The 20525-nt window shown below is 41.8% G+C and overlaps 1 protein-coding gene across 18 annotated transcripts in view; it reads right to left on the bottom strand.

Annotated features, from left to right (window-relative positions):
• The window catches only part of LOC138757878 (serine/threonine-protein kinase 32B-like), a 267585-nt gene that overhangs the window by 197119 nt on the left and 49941 nt on the right, over nucleotides 1–20525 (bottom strand). The window contains exon 1 of one of the 18 annotated variants that reach the window (XM_069925923.1): nucleotides 19044–19124. The exons of the other annotated variants lie outside the window; for them this stretch is intronic. The gene's annotated coding sequence lies outside the window, so the exon portion shown is untranslated. Of the gene's footprint in view, nucleotides 1–19043; nucleotides 19125–20525 lie in introns of those variants that run through there. 18 annotated transcript variants of the gene reach the window in all.

Here is a 20525-nt window from a genome sequence, read left to right as displayed (position 1 = left end):
GTTCAGTCAAGGTAAGATGATGCCAGTTTGGTATGGCAGGAGTAGGCAGGACTATTGGCTTTGTGGATTTTGGGTAGGAGGTAGACTGGGCACTGCAGGGTTGGGAAACAATGAGGATTGGAGGCTGTGGGAGTGAGCTGACTGGAAATGATGATGATAGAGATGATAGGTGAGATGGTGGTGGGGTCCTATTGAAGGGAGATGTCGCTGATCCCCAGAAGGATCTCAGGTACCTGTGCTTCACTTCTCATGCCATATCCTACAGACTACCCTCAGCTTGATGCAGGTACCAGCAGACCTTCACTCTCTCGCTACCATAGCTCTGTACCTCACTCGTCACTTATCTGCTACAGATCTCTTCATCTTCCGCCGGGTCCACACATTCAAACGTTGATTCTATGCATCAAGGATCAGAAGCTCACGCCCCTGGAAACTGCCACCTTGGTGTCCTCCCCACCTGCATCTCCACTTTTGCCTAGGTGACATACAGGGCAGAGCTCCTGATGTGGGTCTCTATCTTAGCCCCAGTGACCTAGAGGATCAAGCCTCCATCATGAACTTTCATCCTTAACCCGCTGGCCCACAGGACCAAATTTCACACACGGGTCTCTGTTTCAGACGGACCCAACAACCTGCAGGATCGAGCCTCCTTCATGAACTTTCACCCTGAATTCAGTGACCAACAGAACCGAGCTTCAGACATTGGTTTCCATCTTGGCCCCTGTGAGCTACACGACTGAGCCTCCTTCATGAACCCTGGCTCTGGGAGCACATGGGCCCCCCTCTCTCTCTCTCTCCACTCTCTGACTTTCCCAACCCTTCCCATCCTCCCTTGGACCCTTCCTACTCTCCACCACCTGATCCACTTCATCCTCCTTCCTTTCCAACACCCTGCACTCCAATGCACTACCCCCAACCCCTCCCTGGTTTTCACCATCCACTCCAACATTCCTCTCTCAAAGACTGAACGTTCTGTCCTCAGTAGAGGCCTCATATTCGTTCCAAGTTCACCCACACCTTAATGAGTTCCATGCATGCCATGCTGCTGAACTCTTCTTCCATTGGCTCTGTCTCCATGCTTACTTCCAAAACCATAATTCTCCACCACACACTACAGATCCCTTGCCCTGCTTTAAAATTTCCTCCTTCTGTCCTCAGCGCTATAGCCAATGCTCTTTGTCGCAATGGGCTTGCAATCCGGGTCAGGTTCTCAAATAATGATGGAGGGGGTACACGGAGGGTGGAGAGGCTGCAGGTGGGACTGGCTGGCTGGGACAGTGAGTTATATACCATTAACTGCAGTTGTGGTCCTCCAAACACCATTGTGTCACTCCTGAACTGGCTCTGGAAGTCGTTCAGGATAGTTGGCGTGTAGAGCTGTGGCATTACAAGCAAATGAAAGTTATCGTCGTGTTGGCCCACCCCCCCAACCACAGTTAACGACACTACACAATACCCACAGATCACAGCAGATTGGTCCTTCGAGGCCATCAAGATGGTGCCGCTCACGGGTCTAACCGGGAGAGAGCTTGCTGGCAGTCTATGGGTGGATGAAACTCTCCGTGCTCTCACTATTGAACAGGCAGTTAGTTCTCTTCCTGTTTAACCATCATCAAATGGGCAATCGGGTGGGGACTGCCTTTGTTGAGTACGATCGAAGCCAGGACAGTCATCATCGCTGTCGGAAGGGAGGCCTGGTCGGTAAGATGGTGGCCTCCATATTGACCATGCAGTCGTCTCAGGTAATGAGGAGGAAGGCAGAGGTGACATCATCTATGAGAGAGAAGAAGGTGGAAGTGACATCTGATAAGATGGCGATTCTTGGGTTGCACACGCGGTCGAGCCATTCAGGATCTGAAGTGACATCGGGATCAATGGCCCACCCCCAGGGGCGTTCGCAGCACTGCTTGCACAGGAGGGTTTGGACACAGACTTGCTGGTAGCATCCTTTCTTCTCACTCCCGAAGCAGGTGGCTTCTTTAGCGTGGCAGAGTCGTTGGGGTGCTTTAGTTGGCTGCAGTAAATGCACTTTGGGTGTCCAATTGCAGCAGCAGCAGGGTCATCGTTGGCTTGCACAGCACTGGTCTGTGAGGCAGGGCTTCCAAAATGGCGGCGCCCGCGGCCCACACTTGGAGGACCCATTCTTACCAGCAATTGCCTCGGAGTTGCACTGGGCCGAATTGAGAATCCTGGCCAGCTGAAATGCTCTTTTCATGGGCAGCATGTCCTCCTTGAGCAGTCGCTGACAGATGTAGACAAGACCTCACCCCAGACGTGCAGGCATCCTGGACCCAACTCTTCCATGCACTGGGCTGCAGACATGGGTGCTGACACAGCACTCCAGCAGTCTCTCCCCAGGTCATACAGGGCCCAAAGAACTTGCCCATAGACTCACCGGTCCGTGGCTTTCTTGAGGCCAGGAGACACCATGAATACACCTCATTCACCCAGGGGTCAGAAGAAGTTGCGGAGTTAGGCATGGCCTCTGTGTACGATGTGCAGCTCCTGATTGCCTGTCATGCTTGGTGGCCTACCCTTGCTTGTAGGACCTTGAGCCTCTTTTCATCTGAATCCACCAGGCTCGCAGTGACTTTGAGAAAGTTGGAGAAGCAGGTGATCCACTGCTTGTACTGTTCAGCAGCTCCTGGTGCCTGAGGATCGATGTCCAGCCTGTCGGGTCTCAGCAGCTTGTCCATCTCATGTGGCAGGAATAATGTGCATTAAATTTACATGCTCTATCAATAACACCAAAGACTGAGTGAGGTGAATGATAGGCTTTAATACATATTAGATTGTAGCTGGCCCGACTCCATGTGCTCGAATGGAGGATGAGAAAGTGAGGTTGACCTTTATGGCCAGGTCACAAGGGGAGGAGTCACTAGGGAGCGAGTCATCAGTGGGCGGGCCAGCCACTCATACACAGCACAATATATACATATCACCACTAGACATGTGTTCCCCTCTCCACCTTCTGCAGGCTCCTCTCCCTCAGTGACTCCCTTGTCCACTCCTCACTCCACAACAATCATCCCCTTAAGACCTACAGGAGATACTCCACTTGTGCCCACATCTCCTCCTCCACCATCACTTGGGGCCCCAAACAGTCCTTCCAAGTGAAGCAACATTTCACTTGTTCATCGGAGAGACTGGACGCAGACTGGGAGATCGCTTTGTTGAGCACCTCAGCTCTGTCTGCAGTCTGTCCATGGCCTCTTGTACCGCCATACTGCGACCACCTGTAAATTCAAGGAACACACCTCATTTTCTGACTGGCCACCCTCCAACCGGATGGCATCAATATCAACTTCTCTGGCTTTCATTCAACCCCTTCTTCCTCAGTCGTCTCTCCATTCACTGTCCTCCTTTCGCACAGACTTGATAAATTCTACCTAGTCCCGTATAATATCCAATTAGCACCTTTTCTAGATTCCTCCCTCATTGTTCGAATTCCGAGACTATCCGATATATCCTGGTTCTTCCTTTTTTGATTTTTCCTTGAGGAAGAGCTCGGGTCCTAAATATCAAGAATATATCTTTGTCTCCTATAGATGCTGAAAAGACCGGCCGAGTTCCTCCAACATTTCAGCACACTTATTACAATCACAGCCTAATCGCATTTCACATGCAACAGAACAAAAGTTTGGCATTGTGGCACGCACGGAACTCATTGAGTGGGTGAAGGGGGATGAAGATAAGACCTCTACAGAGGAAAGAGTTTTCCGTCTTTGAGAGTGGAAGGTTTTTGTCAATCTTTTCATTTATTTTCCAGAAACATACTCCTTCTTTATACTATTAACATTTACAACCTATGAATATCAGAAAAATCTTGATGGCTGGAATTTAACTGAATAATTTGTGCAACTTAAATTATGCTTAGTTCACACATCAATGCTTCTAATGTACTGATCTGGTGACAATGTGCAAATATGGTGTATGCATCACCTCCATATTAATAATATAATCTTTCCAGATATTGAAGTGAAAATGTTAGTTGATTTACTTTGTAAGTCTGACATTATTTCAGTTAGAAAAAGCAACTTGCAAACCATATCTTACTATGGTTGAAATTGCAGCAAAGGTATATTAAAAAGATTGGTTCAATGGTGTGCCTTCATAGATCTAATTGCCCACTTAATAAATAATACTTCACAGATCAACAAGGCAAGAGAAACAGCATAATTTCTTTCTTTGGCTTGGCTTCACGGACGAAGATTTATAAAGGGGTAAATGTCCACGTCAGCTGCAGGCTCATTTGTGGCTGACAAGTCCGATGCGGGACAGGCAGACACGGTTGCAGCAGTTGCAGGGGAAAATTTGTTGGTTGGGGTTGGGTGTTGGGTTTTTCCTCCTTTGTCTTTTGTCAGTGAGGTGGGCTCTGCGGTCTTCTTCAAAGAAGGTTGCTGCCTGCCGAACTGTGAGGCACCAAGATGCACAGTTTGAGGTGATATCAGCCCACTGGCGGTGGTCAATGTGGCAGGCACCAAGAGATTTCTTTAGGCAGTCCTTGTACCTCTTCTTTGGTGCACCTCTGACACGATGGCCAGTGGAGAGCTCGCCATATAACACGATCTTGGGAAGGCGATGGTCCTCCATTCTGGAGACGTGACCTACCCAGCGCAGTTGGATCTTCAACAGCGTGGATTCGATGCTGTCGGCCTCTGCCATCTCGAGTACTTCGATGTTAGGGATGAAGTCGCTCCAATAAATGTTGAGGATGGAGCGGAGACAACGCTGGTGGAAGCGTTCTAGGAGCCGTAGGTGATGCCGGTAGAGGACCCATGATTCAGAGCCGAAAAGGAGCGTGGATATGAAAACGGCTCTGTATACGCTTATCTTTGTGAGGTTTTTCAGTTGATAGCATAAAATAGGTAAAAGTGAAAGCCTCTCATCCTGAAGGAATATGGCTCCCATGAATGATAACTGCTAAGTTTAATTCATATTCACCAATGCCAACATTGTTTTCTCAGTCTAGCTCAATGAACAGGAGTTCTTGGTCACTACTGACTATGAATGTGTAATGTCATTACATGCAAGAAATGGCAAACATGAAGTCAAGCCCCATTGGTTCATTGCAAATTGTAAATGGCTACATTGACTGAATCAAGTCTTAAAATGATGAATCTCATTCAGAATGTGATCAGCATCTTACTTCAGAGATGAATAACCAAGAGATAAAATGTGAAAAGACACTGATTTACATCATTTTATCTTCTTCCAAAAGAATGCTTTAATCTTGGCAAAACAAATTAGAAAAAGAAATGTGGATAATTGAGAAATATAAAAATATACAATACTTTTGATCATTCATAAGCATGTTCAAGTTTTCTGACATACTTTTCAATATATATCTTTTCATGCTCAATTTTATGGATTTTTTTTGCTCTACAGAAAAAGACAATTTCTTGAAATGAAAGCAAGTCTGTGTGTGTATTCACTCTGCAGTTGTTTATTTTGTCCCCAATAATTCTCATCATTTTCTTTTACAATCCTTTGTTGCTTGCATTTCATTTTATTTATTTTTTTGTAACCTTTTCTATTCAACCCTATCTTTGAGATTCCATGTACCCCAAAGTCTTTTTTTCTTTTGTTGATCAGGTCACATTTTTCTTGCTTACCACATTGGCTCATTCCCCAAGCTTTTGTTGCTGGTTTTCATTCTCCCTTAAGCTTTCTAAGAACCATTTTCCTCGTAATCCACAAGTATCCCTTGCAAAGCTCAAAATAAGAATGCTCTGGTCTTCTTAGGAGAAGCATTGGATTCTTTAGAAGGATTCAAAACTCCATTAGCCAGGGTACATATTTCTATGTTGAATTTAGTGCCTCAATATCATCACATGTATAATCAAGGTCAGTGAATACATCTTCAAAGAGGTGGTCTCACCAAGTTTTCCAAGAGCCTCACATACAGCCTAATGCATAACATCTCCAATACTCAACTATAAACAACCACAATGAATCAGGACTCATACAAACTTACCCCCTTCCCCAAAATGTCTGAAGAGGTTCTGATGTATTAATATTGTATTTCTTTTTTTTTGGATGGCTTTAACTTCATTGTGTCTGCAGAACATCAAGTCTGCCATTTCCTTATTCACTGCATATAATGATTATGTTGTTGGTTAATTATTAGCAATTTATCTTCATTATTTCATGTACAACTGGCACAACAATGGCAAAATGTCAGTCACTGTGGCAATTATTACAAACCCGCATATTCTTCCAAGTTACTCCACAACTATCGTAAGACCAAAGATCTGCATGCCAAATTATTACTTTCAGGAAGGAAGCTATTGAATCTGTATTTGAATGAATCAATACTAACTGCATCCATAACCTCCCTGGAAAGCCAATTCCATTGACAAAACACATGTTGCAGTTAGCTTTGAATACACATCAGGTTTAATTCTACACTTCTGTACAAGGTGAAATAACTCATTATTGTCATTACAAACTTATCCCTTTACAAATTTACAAACCACCTTCTCAATGTTCTTTTGCAGTGAAAACATCAATTTGCGTAATTGATCTTTGTAAGATACCTCCATCATCCAATTACCTGGCTCTTCTCATCTGTATTTTGTTAACATATCAACTTCAATTCTTTATTGTTTAAGACATAGATTCTCATGGTGGGGCATACACCCCACCGGTGGGGTGTAGGAATATTTTAAATTAAAAATCTGGTTTTAAAAAATAAACTGGTTATGTTGGTGTTAAAGATGTGACTTGGCAATACTGTCAGTACAACACAATTGTGGTAACTTCCAAGTAAAATTACTTTGTTCTTTTTACTCTCATAAAATGTGTTTTTGCTCTTCCGATATCTCTCTTATTTTAACTGTTGTTATCCTTGGTTAACATTATAATTATTTTTTTTCTGACAGGTCTTATTATCATCCATTCCAAATTATCTCATTGGCAACAAGTATCGAATCAAGTATCGAATCAGGTCAAATAATGTCAACACTCTTAGGTTGAGTTCAAATATGTTGTCTTTATTCCACCATTACTGTTTTTCACTCCTTCATGGTCCCATGCAACATGCCAGCCATTACAGTTGATAACCAATCTAAATTATCCTTCAAGGCATTATAGTCAATAACCGAACTATATTATTCATCACTATGACATTCCTCCCTTAACAAATAAAAGGATCATCAAATAAATGAATAATGCTTAAACTACTTTTAAACCAGTCAACTTTGAATACTGATTATTTTCCATACCAATATCAACGTCAATTTCCAAATCACATATTTTCCTGGATGATTTACAACACAGATTTCCAAACCATAAAATACAAAGTTCTCCACGCTATTACATCATGAAGTCTTGAAATCTCCTAGATGGTCATTGCTGACATTGCAGTCTACCTCCTGTATATGTCTGGCCCACTTCTGGACTGCTGACTGCAATGTTTTGCTCAGTTTGTCTACCACCTTGATGCTGGTTTCCAATAGTTTCTCTTTCCAGCTGGTTCATTCCAGGTCCATCAAACTGGTCATCTCAGCTCTGCCCTCTTGCAGTTTCATCTGACATTGACATCACTGGAGTGTTGCGACGATACTTTTGCACGTGATGTGTTTCTGTCATAAGAAACACCTAGTGACCGGACTGTCATCTGATTTCAATCACTATGTCAACAGCCTGTGGTATTTTGGTTCTGATCCTTCTTTCGAACAAGAGTTCTGCTGGACTTTCTCCTGTGGTGCTATGTGGTGTTGCTCTGTATGCTGCTACATAGGTTAAAGAGCTTCTTTCCAGTCCTTGCCTTCTGCTTGAGCAATTCTCATTCTTTTCTCCAGTGACTGATTCTGACGTTCAACTTCTTCATTGGCCTGTGGCCATTTTGGTGTAACCTTGTGGTGGTGTACACCAATGGTTCTCATGAATTCTCAGAATATCTCTGATTTGAATTGAGGTCCATTGTCTGAATTTTATTGGTAAGCCACGTCTGGTAAAAAATCTCCCTCAGTGCCGCGATAGTCTTTTCTGCTGTTGTTGATTTTATTATAACATACTCATAATATCTACTGTAATAGTCAAAAACCACCATAATCGACTCTCCAGTTGGGAATGGGCCCCAGAAGTCTACTGCAATACCCTCCCATGGTCCTGCTGGTAGCAGTGTGCTTTGTATCAGTTCAGGTGGGTTAGGTCTGCTTGTCACCTGACACCCATGACATGATCTCACTTATTTTTCCACATCTTTTTCCATTCCTGGTCACAAAGTGTTTGTACAGAGGTTTTATTTTGTCCCAACAATTCCCAAATGTCCCTCGTGAGCCAGTGCTACCATCTTCCCTCTCATTCTGTGGAATGACAAATTGGTTTCCCCCAAGTACACATCTACCAGTTGTGCACAGTTCATCTCTGATGGCCACATAGGTTTTGTTTTGACAGCTGTTCCAGTCACCGCTGTTGATCCAATCCCTAATGTTCATCAGTTCTGGGTCCATGCACAATTCCTCCTCTAGCTCCCTGGTTTGTACTGCCAATGGTGTAGCATTCACCATAATGAATCTCACAAATGATTCAGCCTCCATCTCAAGCATTGAGTGCTTTACCCCATTGTCTTTCAGCAACCTTGATAGTGAATCAGCAATATTGTTTTCCCCTGCTATTTAAAATCACCCTGTAGCAATATTGTTGTCGTCTCAGGATCCATCTTTCAATTCTAGCATACGGCTTTGATCTCGGAGAATAAATGGCTTCCAGTGGTCTGTGATCGTTTAAGAGCTGGAACTCTATGCCACATAGATAAGCATTGAAACGTTCGCAGGCTCACACGAGTCCCAGGGCCTCCTTCTCGGTCTCTGAATAATGTCTTTCATCATCAGTAAGTGACTTGCTCACATATGCAGTCACCCTCCATTGTTTCCCTTCCTTCTAAAGTATGACTGCTCCTAGTCCCACTGGGCTATGACTTGTGTCTGAGCCTTTGGATCAAAATATCCCAATGTATGTGCACTCATCAGGCTTCTTATCAATTTCTAAAATGCCTTCCTTTGGTCGGGGACGAACACAAAATGAGCATTTTCCTTGTTAACCTCCTCAGTGGTTCTGTAATGGTTGCTAAATTTAGTATGAACCTGGCACAAAAGTTAATTAGGCCCAGGAAGCTCCTCACTTCTGTTCCTTGGTTCTCGATACCTTCACTCGTCAGCTTGTGACCCATGAACACCATCTCGGATACAGCCAGCAAACATTTGTCTGCATTTACTGTCAATCCAGCATCTCTCAACCGGGCTAATGCCCATCTAAGTCTCTCATCATGTTCCTCACATGTGGCACCATGGTCAATTATATCATCTGAGATGTTAGTTGTACCTGGAACTCCTTGGATCACTTTGTGGATTTCGTGTTGATAGATCTCTGGAGCAGCGTTTACACCAAATATTAACCTCTTGTATCTAAACAATCCACAAAGTGTGACGAATGTAGTGATTTTTCTTGACTCTGGCCCTAGTTCTAGCTGGTGGAAATCCCATTTCAAATCCAACTTCAAGAAGACTTTGCTCATCGATAGTTCCTGTAGGACCTCATCCACTGTAGGAATGGGGTGCCTTTCCCTCACTACTGCTTTGTTTGCTCTCCTCATATCAACACATAGTCTGATCTCTCCACTGGGCTGACCCAAGGTGTTGGCTCCTCCATTGGTTCAATGATGTCTTGTTGGATAAGTTTATGTATTTTTACTTCTACTTCCTCCCTCAGCCCAAATGGTGTCCTTCTCATAGGTTATACTACTGGCCTGACCACTGGATCCATTTTCAGTTTGATCTGCCTGTTCCTTAGTTTTCCAAATCCTTCAAAAACTGACTGAAATTCCTCCTTCAGATCAATATAGGATGGCACAGAGTTCACATTCAGTCCTAGATGTAATACACCCATTGCCTGTACCGTCTCCCTACTCAGTAGAGGTTCCCCTCGTTCCTCTATGACAACAAACTCTGCTATCGCGGTAGGAGGTGTAAGATTACTCTGGGCATCTATCTGCACCTCTGTTATAAAGCATCCAATTGTATGAAGCGGCTTTGATGAAGTGTATGGTAACAACTTTTTCTCACATCTTGTTGTATCTTTTTCAGTTCCTCCCACAATTCTTTGTCTATGATGTTGGTGTCACTCCCACTGTCCACCATGACGTCAACCCTCACACCTCCAATTACTACTGGCACCTTTGCATTTGCATGTTTATTGTTAATGGCAAAAGCACATCTTGTCTCAGTTTGTTTTTCCTGATCACCATCACGTGTATATTCACATTCATGTGAGCCCTTTTCAATATGACGTACATTTTGTTCGCCCCTCAACCTACATCCTTGTGCCATGCCACCCAGCGAGCACTTGCTTCTCCAGTCAGGTCGAATGGAGCCAAACCTTTAATTACTGTGGCTTCGATTACTCCAAATGCCATATTTTCTCTTGTGTAGCTAAATATCAAGAATCTCAGTTCATCCTTGTTGCCAATGTCAAATCATGAGGTCAAATAAAATCATCACACTGAGGTTGAGTTCGAATATGCTCAGTTTTTATTCCACCATTACTGTTTTTTTACTCCCTCATCCTCCTGTGCAACATGCCAGCCATTACAGTCAATAACCAATCTATATTATCCTTCAAGGCATTATAGTCGATAATCTGTACTGAGAATAACCACACCAGCAGTGCAAGTATAAGACAGCTTTAATAAATTAAAATGTACTCTAAGAGGTCTTGTCTCTCTGCAAGATGAACCTAGAAGGATAGACTGTAGCTCTGAAATGCTTTATCTACAAGGTCACCAAGATGACCCCTGGTGACCTAGTGGTGTAATTACATATCTTTTCTTCTCTTTGGCTTGGCTTCACGGACGAAGATTTATGGATGGGTATGTCCACGTCTGCTGCAGGCTCGTTGGTGACTGACAAGTCCGATGCGGGACAGGCAGACACGGTTGCAGCGGTTGCAAGGGAAAATTGGTTGGTTGGGGTTGGGTGTTGGGTTTTTCCTCCTTTGTCTTTTGTCAGTGAGGTGGGCTCTGCGGTCTTCTTCAAAGAAGGTTGCTGCCCGCCAAACTGTGAGGCGTCAAGATGCACAGTTGGAGGCGATATCAGCCCACTGGCGGTGGTCAATGTGGCAGGCACCAAGAGATTTCTTTAAGCAGTCCTTGTACCTCTTCTTTGGTACACCTCTGTCTCGGTGGCCAGTGGAGAGCTCACCATAGAACATGATCTTGGGAAGGCGATGGTCCTCCATTCTGGAGATGTGACCCACTGTAAGGTAAAACATCATGAGATGGGAATGTGTAAGGAGTTACCCTGTACAGGGCTGTAACAAGATGTGAATGCATCCTTGTACTTACAAGATAAGAGAGACATTGATGGATTGAGAGGCAGGAAGCTAGCAGGGAAAGGATAGCAACAGTTTTAGTCATTGGACAAGTAATGATATGATGATGTTCTAAGCACGTATCCAAGGGTATAAAAAATCACCATTTTGCTGATAACGGCAGAATGCATTCTCCGACTAACATCGTTAGTCGCAAGTGTTACAATCCGGTAATAAAGGACAAAGAACCCTGATTTCGACTCAGTCTGGTGTTTGTCTCACTCATTCATGAACAAAGCAGACCTAACACCCACCCAGCGCAGTTGGGTCTTCAGCAGCATGAATTCGATGCTTGCGGACTCTGCCAGTTCGAGTACTTCGATGTTGGTGATGAGGTCAATCCAATGAATGTTGAGGATGGAGCGGAGACAACGCTGATGGAAGTGTTCTAGGAGCCGTAGGTGATGCCGGTAGAGGAACCATGATTCGGAGCCGAACAGGAGCATGGGTATGACAACGGCTCTGTACACGTTGATCTTTGTGTGTTTCTTCAGGTGGTTGTTTTTCCAGACTCTTTTGTGTAGTCTTCCAAAGGCGCTATTTGCCTTGGCGAGTCTGTTGTCTATCTCTTTGTCGATCCTTGCATCAGATGAAATGGTGCAGCCAAGGTAGGTAAACTGGTTGACTGTTTTGAGTTCAGTGTGCCCGATGGAGATGTGGGGGGGCTGGTAGTCATGGTGGGGAGCTGGCTGATGGAGGACCTCAGTTTTCTTCAGGCTGACTTCCAGGCCAAACATTTTGGCAGTTTCCGCAAAACAGGACGTCACGCGCTGGAGAGCTGGCTCTGAATGGGCAACTAAAGCGGCATCATCTGCAAAGAGTAGTTCACGGACAAGTTGCTCTTGTGTCTTGGTGTGAGCTTGCAGGTGCCTCAGATTGAAGAGACTGCCATCCGTGCGGTACCGGATGTAAACACCATCTTCATTGTTGAGGTCTTTATTGGCTTGTTTCAGCATCATGCTGAAGAAGATAGTAAAGAGGGTTGGTGCGAGGATGCAGCCTTGCTTCACTCCGTTGTCAATGGAGAAGGGTTCGGAGAGCTCATTGCTGTATCTGACCCGACCTTGTTGGTTTTCGTGCAGTTGGATAACCATGTTGAGGAAATTGGGGGGGCATCCGAGGCGCTCTAGTATTTGCCAAAGCCCTTTCCTGCTCACGGTGTCAAAGGCTTTGGTGAGGTCAACGAAGGTGATGGAGAGTCCTTTGTTTTGTTCTCTGCACTTTTCTTGGAGCTGTCTGAGGGCAAAGACCACATCAGTAGTTCCTCTGTTTGCGCGAAAGCCACACTGTGATTCTGGGAGGACATTTTCGGTGACACTAGGTATTAGTCTATTAAGGAGAATCCTAGCGAAGATTTTGCCTGCAATGGAGAGCAGCGTGATTCCCCTGTAGTTTGAGCAGACTGATTTCTCGCCTTTGTTTTTGTACAAGGTGACCATTACCAAACTATGTTATTTATCACTATGACAACAAGGATTCCAAATGATCTCAATAACCATGTCTCCGTCCATAACCCTTTACTTTTTCAGTTCAGGAGTGAGACCTGTACCTGTATACCTTTTTGTACACTAGCGTATTGATTGGGGGGGTGGGGAAAATGGAAAAAATAGGGACCCCAGAAAGTAAAGCACGAGGCTATTGCAGTTTTGATGCACAGTCTGCGAGAAAAAAGTCAGAAACCATGCTAGTGTTTTTTCTCATTTTTTTTTTTAGGGTCAATATTCTTCCTTTGATTCGATCATTACTTTTATTACATTTTTCTTTTATAAGTCATAAAATATTGATTAATCTGTTTCAGGGAGCTCAAGATGTTGTATATTCAAAATGAGCCGAACAAGCCAGCAAAAGGTTCATCAATATTCAGTGGAATTCTTGAAGTTTGGGTTTATACCTGCTGTACACAATGAATGTACACCTTTGTGTCTATTTTGCCAACAAACTTTGATAAATGAATCAATGAAAGGCGGCCGTCTTGAAGCTCATTTGAGACTAAAACATCCTAACCAGGTCAATTCAAAATTGGAATATTTTAAAATCATTGAAAAAGAAGTTTGAAAATAGATTTTTTTTTTTAAATCACTTCATTATTTGCTGCGCAAACTGCAGCCCTGAATCGTAACCTTGAAGCTCGTTATGAAATTTCTCTGCTGATAGCAAAACAGGATCATACGATTGGGGAAGAACTGATTAAACCCACAATATCATTGTTTCTCAAAACAGTTCTGCAAAAGGATGACAAATATCGGAGCAATGCCATTGAGTAATAGTACAGTCTGCAACAGAATAGATGACATGGGTTAAGATGTTGAAAAACAGCTTTGATGAAATCACCAAAGTTCTCAATACAACTGAATGAATCTACTGTCCGGGACAGCAAGGCTCTGTTATTGGCATAACACGAGATATATTGATCAGGAAAAGTTTCAAGAAGAGATGTTTTGTAAATCATTGGAAATAACCACTACTGTGGTCAATATCTACAGCAAACTCAAAAATTATTTGGATGAAAATGAAATACCAAAAGGAAACATTATTTCTTGTAATGTAGATATTCATTCAAAGATTCTCAATTATAACAAAAGATCTCAAAAGTCTAGTGAGCAAACGAGTACAAACACAGTGGTGAATGCCCAATCAGCCTCTAGATGAATTCCTCCTTCATTCTAACATTGAAGCTATGTCCCTTTGTTACTTATTAGCCAAGCATTAAAAACAAATTTATTTCTTTGCATTTCCTATTATAATGTGACAATGGTTGTTTGATTCCCTGTGGACTATTCTGTTCTACTTTTTAAATATGTTACATTTTCAACCTTTCACATAACTATAAATTCTCATTATATTTATAATTCTTGTGAAAATTTGCTGTGCTATTTCAATGGTTATAATAACCTGAATGGCAAGGATCAAATACAAAACTCCAAATAAAAAAAAGTGGCATCAGAAATATTTGAACAAATATGGGAGCCTTACATGAAACACAATAGAGAAAATCTACCGGGGACATTCACTACCTAAATTAACGAAAGGAGAAGGAAATGAAAAGAATTGACTCAGTGGAATTTCTTGTTTATTTTTATTGAATGACAACATTGTTTGACTGGTTTAATGTATCTTAGATTTTGTACTTTAAATGGATGGGGGGAGAGGTAGGGAGGGTGGGATGGGAGGAGGGAGGGGGGGATAAAATGGCACTGTATATATTTGAAAAGGAAAATGTATGTATCATGGTCAATGTGGTTTATGGTGTGAAAAATAAAAAAATTAAAAAATAAACCAATTATTAGAACTCTGCATTTTTTGAATATACCAGTTGTACATGTCTTCATATTCAATTTCAAGCCTGTTCTCATTCATAGGTAATAATGTGATTTCTTCCTCATTTTGCAATACCTACTCCATTTAGCCTTTGCAGTTATTACAAATCCAAGATTGCTAGACATATCTAATCAAGCTTAAAGTTCTGGCTTGTATATATAACTATGCAAGGTAACAATTAAGTTCATTCCAGATGAACTCAATGTCTTCTATGCCCAATTTAATGTCAATAACAAGGAAGAACACCACTTCACACCCTCATGACCCCTGATCCTCTTCTGTCTGTAACCAAGGATGACCATGCGGATTAACTTCAGGAGAGTGAATCTGAGGAAAGCATCCAGTCCAGAAGGAGAAACCAGCCAAGTATTAAAATACTGTGCTGACCATCTTGACAATGTATTTTCAATATCTCACTCCAGCAGGGCCGATTACCCACCTGTTTCAAACTGTTATCAATTGTACCGGTGCCCAAGAAGTGTGTGCTAACCTGCCGAAATGACTATCAACCAGTAGCAGTCGCATCAACGGTGATGAAGTATTTTGAATGGCTGATGCTGAAGCATATCAGCTCCTGTCTGAGCGGGGTCATGGTTCAATTCCAATTCACCTATCCTAGCAACAAGTCTAAGGTGGATGACATTTCACTGGCTCTACACGAAGTCCTCGAAAACCTGGACAGCAAAGATGCATACATCTTTATCAAATACAATTTGGCTTTTAACACCATCATCCCCTCAAAATTGATTAGCAAACTCCAAGACATGGGACTCAACACCCTGTGTAAATGGAACATGGATTTCCTCACCTCCAGATCACAATCAGTGAGGATTGGTAAGAATATCTCCTCCACAATCTCCATCAGTACCAGAGACCACAGAGCTGCATCCTTAGACCCCTGCTCTACTCACTTGACACCTACGACTGTGTGCCTTGGTACAACAACAACACCATCTACAAATTTACTGACGATACTATGGTTGTGGGTTGAACAAAAAGGAGTGATGAGACAGCATACAGGAGAAAAACTGAAAACTTGGCTGAATGGTGCACCAACAACAACCTCACACTCAATGTCACCAAAACCAAGGAGCTGATTGTTAACTTCAGGAAAGAAAAACCAGAGGTGTACGACCAGTGATCAATGCAGGTTAAGAAGTGGAGAGATATAAATTCTTGGTAGCCACTATCTCGGAGGATCTTTCCTGGATCCAACACACTAATAACATTGAGATGAAAGTACATCAGCACCTCTACTTTCTCAGGAGTTTGCAGAGGTTTGGTATGACATCAGAAACCCTTGGTGGAAAGCCCTCTAAAAGATAGTAGGCATAGCCCAGGACATTACAGGCAAACCCCTCCCAACCAACGAGAACATCTACAAGAACACTGCTGTCAGAGAGCAAAATGATCAAGGATGCACACCACCCAGCACATGCTGTTCTCACTGGTACCAACAGGAAAGAGGTACATGTGTCACAGGACTTGCACCTCCAGGTTCAGGAACAGCTGCTACCCCTCCACCATCAGACTCCTCAACAACAAATTCAATGAGGAACTCATTTAAGGATTCTTACTTTTGCGCTTTTCTCTCTCTATATTGCACAGTTTGTTTACATGTGTACATTGAGTACAGATGTTTTTGCACTAACAATAAGTGGTAATTCTGCCTCGCCTGCAGGAAAAAGGTTGTATATGATGTCATGTATGTGCTCTGACAATAAATCTGAAATCTCTGCATTGAGGTACATCAATTTACTATTGTGTGCAACATTGCTGCCTGTTGTGGTCACAACTAAAAATTGTCTGAGTTGAAAGGTTTTTTTAAAAATATTACATATTGAATGTTTGTTCTCTGATGGCAGCCCTATTATCATGCTAAATGAGGCACAGTTTGGCAGTCCATCATGGAATTAAAGGAACTCTCCACTTAGGCTACTAAGGGTGGTAGAGGGGAAAGAGAGAGAGGGAGGGAGGGCAAGAGAGGGAGAGAGAGAGAAAAAAATGTGTAAAAACTGTCTCCACATCAGATTCTTTCAGATACCTTACCTTTATCCTTCACTGTATATTCTAGTCCCCAACCATTCACTGTATAATAGACAATCTTTCATGTTAGTTTAGGCTCTCTCATCTTCAATCTGTTTTGTTTCATTCTTTACCTTTTCACCAAATTGGACAATTTGTATACTCTATATATTTTGAGAGATTAAAAACCTCAGACCTTCAGTTCCCTCACACCATTCCTCCCCCCTCCCCCAAAAGAGCATAACTCCAATTTTCCAGGTACAAAAAGCAGGAAAAACTCAGTTGAGACAGCCTCTATGGAAAGGAAAAACAAAATTAACATTTGAAGTCAGAAACACTTCTTCAGAATTCGGTCTTCAACCTGAAGTATTGACTGTGTCCATTTCCATAGATGCTGACTGACCTGCTGTGTTTCCAGCATTTTCTGTTTTTGTTTAGATTTCCAGCAAATGCCTTTTCTCTTAATATTTTTAACCTTCCATTCTATCTGCACAAGTAAAGCTCCTTGTCCCCACAGTAATGTCTCAAGCCTTTACATTTTTCTTGAAGCATTCATTATATACAACATATTCAGAAGGTAAGTTAAAAATTTTGGTACTTATTTCACAGGAATTCTAACTGAAATTCCATTCTTCATATTTTGGATCCACTCATTGTTACTCCAGATATTCAGTACTTCCAGAATCTAGTTTGTCATCAGACCAGTATCCAATAATATGCATTACATACATGATCTTTACTTCACCCTCCAGTAGCACTGATTGATTTTCTCTCAAACCTGCCCCAGTCCAGATTTTTTTACCATATCCAATGCTAGAACAAAACAATTTTCTCTTTCTTGCATATCTAGAATCACAAATGCTTCCATAGAAAGATAATTGACATGAAAATATTAACTCATTCTTTCCATAGCTGCTGACCGATCTGTTGAATATATCCAGCTTTTACAGTTTTATTTCAGAAAGAGAATTATGTTGGTCCGACAATTATGTTAAATTGGCAATAATTAACTGAAAATGTCAATCATTTTATTTTGACAGTTTAATCCTTCAGATTCTGAACACTTTCCTCCGCTGTTTTGCTTAGACAATTTGTGGCTTCATATTTTCACCTGAAGGATTGTTATTTCCAGGAATTCAGTGAAGGCATTTTTAATCAATTGGATGTGTAATCTCCATTTGCCATTTCAGATCCAGCTGCAATAGATATTTGATTGCTCATTGAAATTATTCCTGTGCACTTAGCTTGAAAGAAAGCTCTCTCTAATTTCAGCTATTTTAATCACACAGTTCTTTTCATGAAAGAGAATAGTTAAAATACTGTGTGAAGCTACTGATCATTATATTAATATAGTTATATAGTTATCTCTTGATGACATCATGTACTCTGGTTACATTCTCATCTAACGGAAATAAAATTGGTTTCCACAGATTATGCCTTGGAAGCCAGCTGTTTCTTCTAAACCAGTATGGTATTTTTAAAATTCTTGATTGAGAATTTATGAATGCTGCTAATTTGTGTATGCTATGAGAAGATCAAGGTTGCATTACATCTCCTGGAATATACATTCTCCTTGTAGTGAGAAAAGGAATCTCAGTAATATTACCTTTCTGTAATTCTCATCTGCATTTAACACATCAGAGGTGGGATGGAGAACTAATTCTTTGCACATAAGCCCAGCCACCTTAATGACCTAAAGGACCAAACCTCTGACGCAAACTCTAACCATGGCCTTGGCAGCCAACAGGCCTTCCAAGTGAAGCAAAACGTCACCTGTGAATCTGCAGAGATCATCTACTGCATCCGGTGCCTCTGTTGTAGTCTCACCTATAATTGGAGAGACCAGATGCAGACTGGGAGATTGCTTTATTAAGCACCTTGGGTCTGTCTGCCATTTGGCATGGATTTCCCAGTTCTAGCTTATTTAGTGCCCTGCCCCATTCCCTTGCTGACATGTCTGTTCAAGGTCTCATGCACAGTCAGACTGAGACCACCCACAAATTGGAGGAACATCTCATATTCCATCTAGACATCCTCCAACTGAATGGTATTAACATAGACTTCTCCTGGTTCCACTAACACTCCTCCCTTCATGTTTTCCTGGTTTCCTTTTCCCTCAGTCTCCCTTCACAGAGCCAAAAACTCCCCCCCCCATATAATTTCTCATATTTCCTTTCCTGCCCTCTTATATCCAATTACACCTTTTGTCTATTAGTCTGTACTCCTTCACCTCCCATTCTTCCCTTTGCACCAGCTTTGCCCTGCCTGCTTTTTGTTCACACCTTGCAGAAAGTCTCAGGCCCGCAACATTGATAATATATCTTTACCTCCTATGGACACTGAAACCTGCTGAGTTTCTCCAACATTTTGGTGTTTTTATTATAATCACAGCATCTGCAGACTTTCATGTTTCACTGCAACCAGAAAGGATACTTAACTCATTATATACATTTAAAAACATTCTAAATGGTGAAGAAATTAAGAAGACAAGTTTGGGAATCATGAAAGATTAATGTTAACAATATTAAAATACTGATGAGTGGTTTTATACAGTAGCTTGGCATAGAAAAGTTCAGATCTAATGTGGGCAAATGGTATTGGTAAGGCTGAACAGAAACTTTGGCATGGTCGCAATGAGCGAAACAGCCCACTTCTGTACTGAACAGCTTTATGACTCTATAATGAGTAAGAAAGCATGATAAATAGCTTTGTCTTCTGACCATAATTATTTTCCTTGCAAATAGAGATAGCCAAGGTAGCACTGTAGTTGACTAAAACTAGGTCAGTCAAATGATTCAAATTATATTAGTCAAATGAATTTTTATAATAGGCAATTTGCTGATTTTTTTATTGCATCTATAATAAACTAGACAGAAGGTACAGCAGAGAGACAGGCCATTAACTCAGCTTGTCCATGCTGTTATTTATGTTCTAAAAGGGTCTTATCCCACTCAACTCCATCTATTGTTAGCAACATAACCATTTGTTCTGTCTTACCTTTTGCGTGTATCTTCGTTCCCTTTAAAAGCATCGATGTTCCTTGCTTCAAATACCCCATGATTTAGGGTGTTTCACAGTTTAATGATCCTCTGTGTGAACAGTTTCTCCAAAATTCTGAATATATGGGTCACTTTTTTTTTTAAATATAAAGTGTTTGCTAATGTGAAGCTCATATAATAGAAACACTGATGTCTACTCTTATCAAATCCCTTAATGATCTTGAAGACATCTGCTTTGTTTGTTTTGTGTCTTTATCAACTTCTGTTGATTCTGTCCTATAAATATGTAAACCTGGAACAATTCCATTTCCTCAGTTCAAGCACTCAAATAGACAAGAGCTCCAGTCTACAAAGATGACAAAAATTGGGAATGCATTGGAGGTTAGAAGCTGGAGAACAACGTCCAATCTTGAGCTTAAAGATCAGACACACTTTGCATCTGGCCCCTCAGCATAATGTCAGCCATGGCAGATGGACAAGTTATTACTGAGGAGCTACTTACGAAATATTTCAAGCAATTATTCCATTCATTGAGGGTTTTTTCCTTTACTTATTTTGCATTACATTTTTTGTTCTTTACGTATTCAATCTAAAAAATTTTAATTACATCTTTATTTTAAAAATGTATTTAAACTGTTTAAATAATTTCAGATGTCTGAACATCAGACACAGTAAAGAAGGTAGTGGTAGTGGTCTGGGGCAGGACCACTACTGGGTACTTGACCATTACACATCATGAACAACAATGCTCTCAGCACTTCTTGGATACTTGTTTTCCCCCCCTCCCCACCCCCAGTCAGTCAAATTAAC

Source organism: Narcine bancroftii, chromosome 3, assembly GCF_036971445.1.
Source record: "Narcine bancroftii isolate sNarBan1 chromosome 3, sNarBan1.hap1, whole genome shotgun sequence".
Lineage (NCBI taxonomy): Eukaryota > Metazoa > Chordata > Chondrichthyes > Torpediniformes > Narcinidae > Narcine > Narcine bancroftii.
This window is presented reverse-complemented; position numbering and strand designations above follow the sequence as displayed.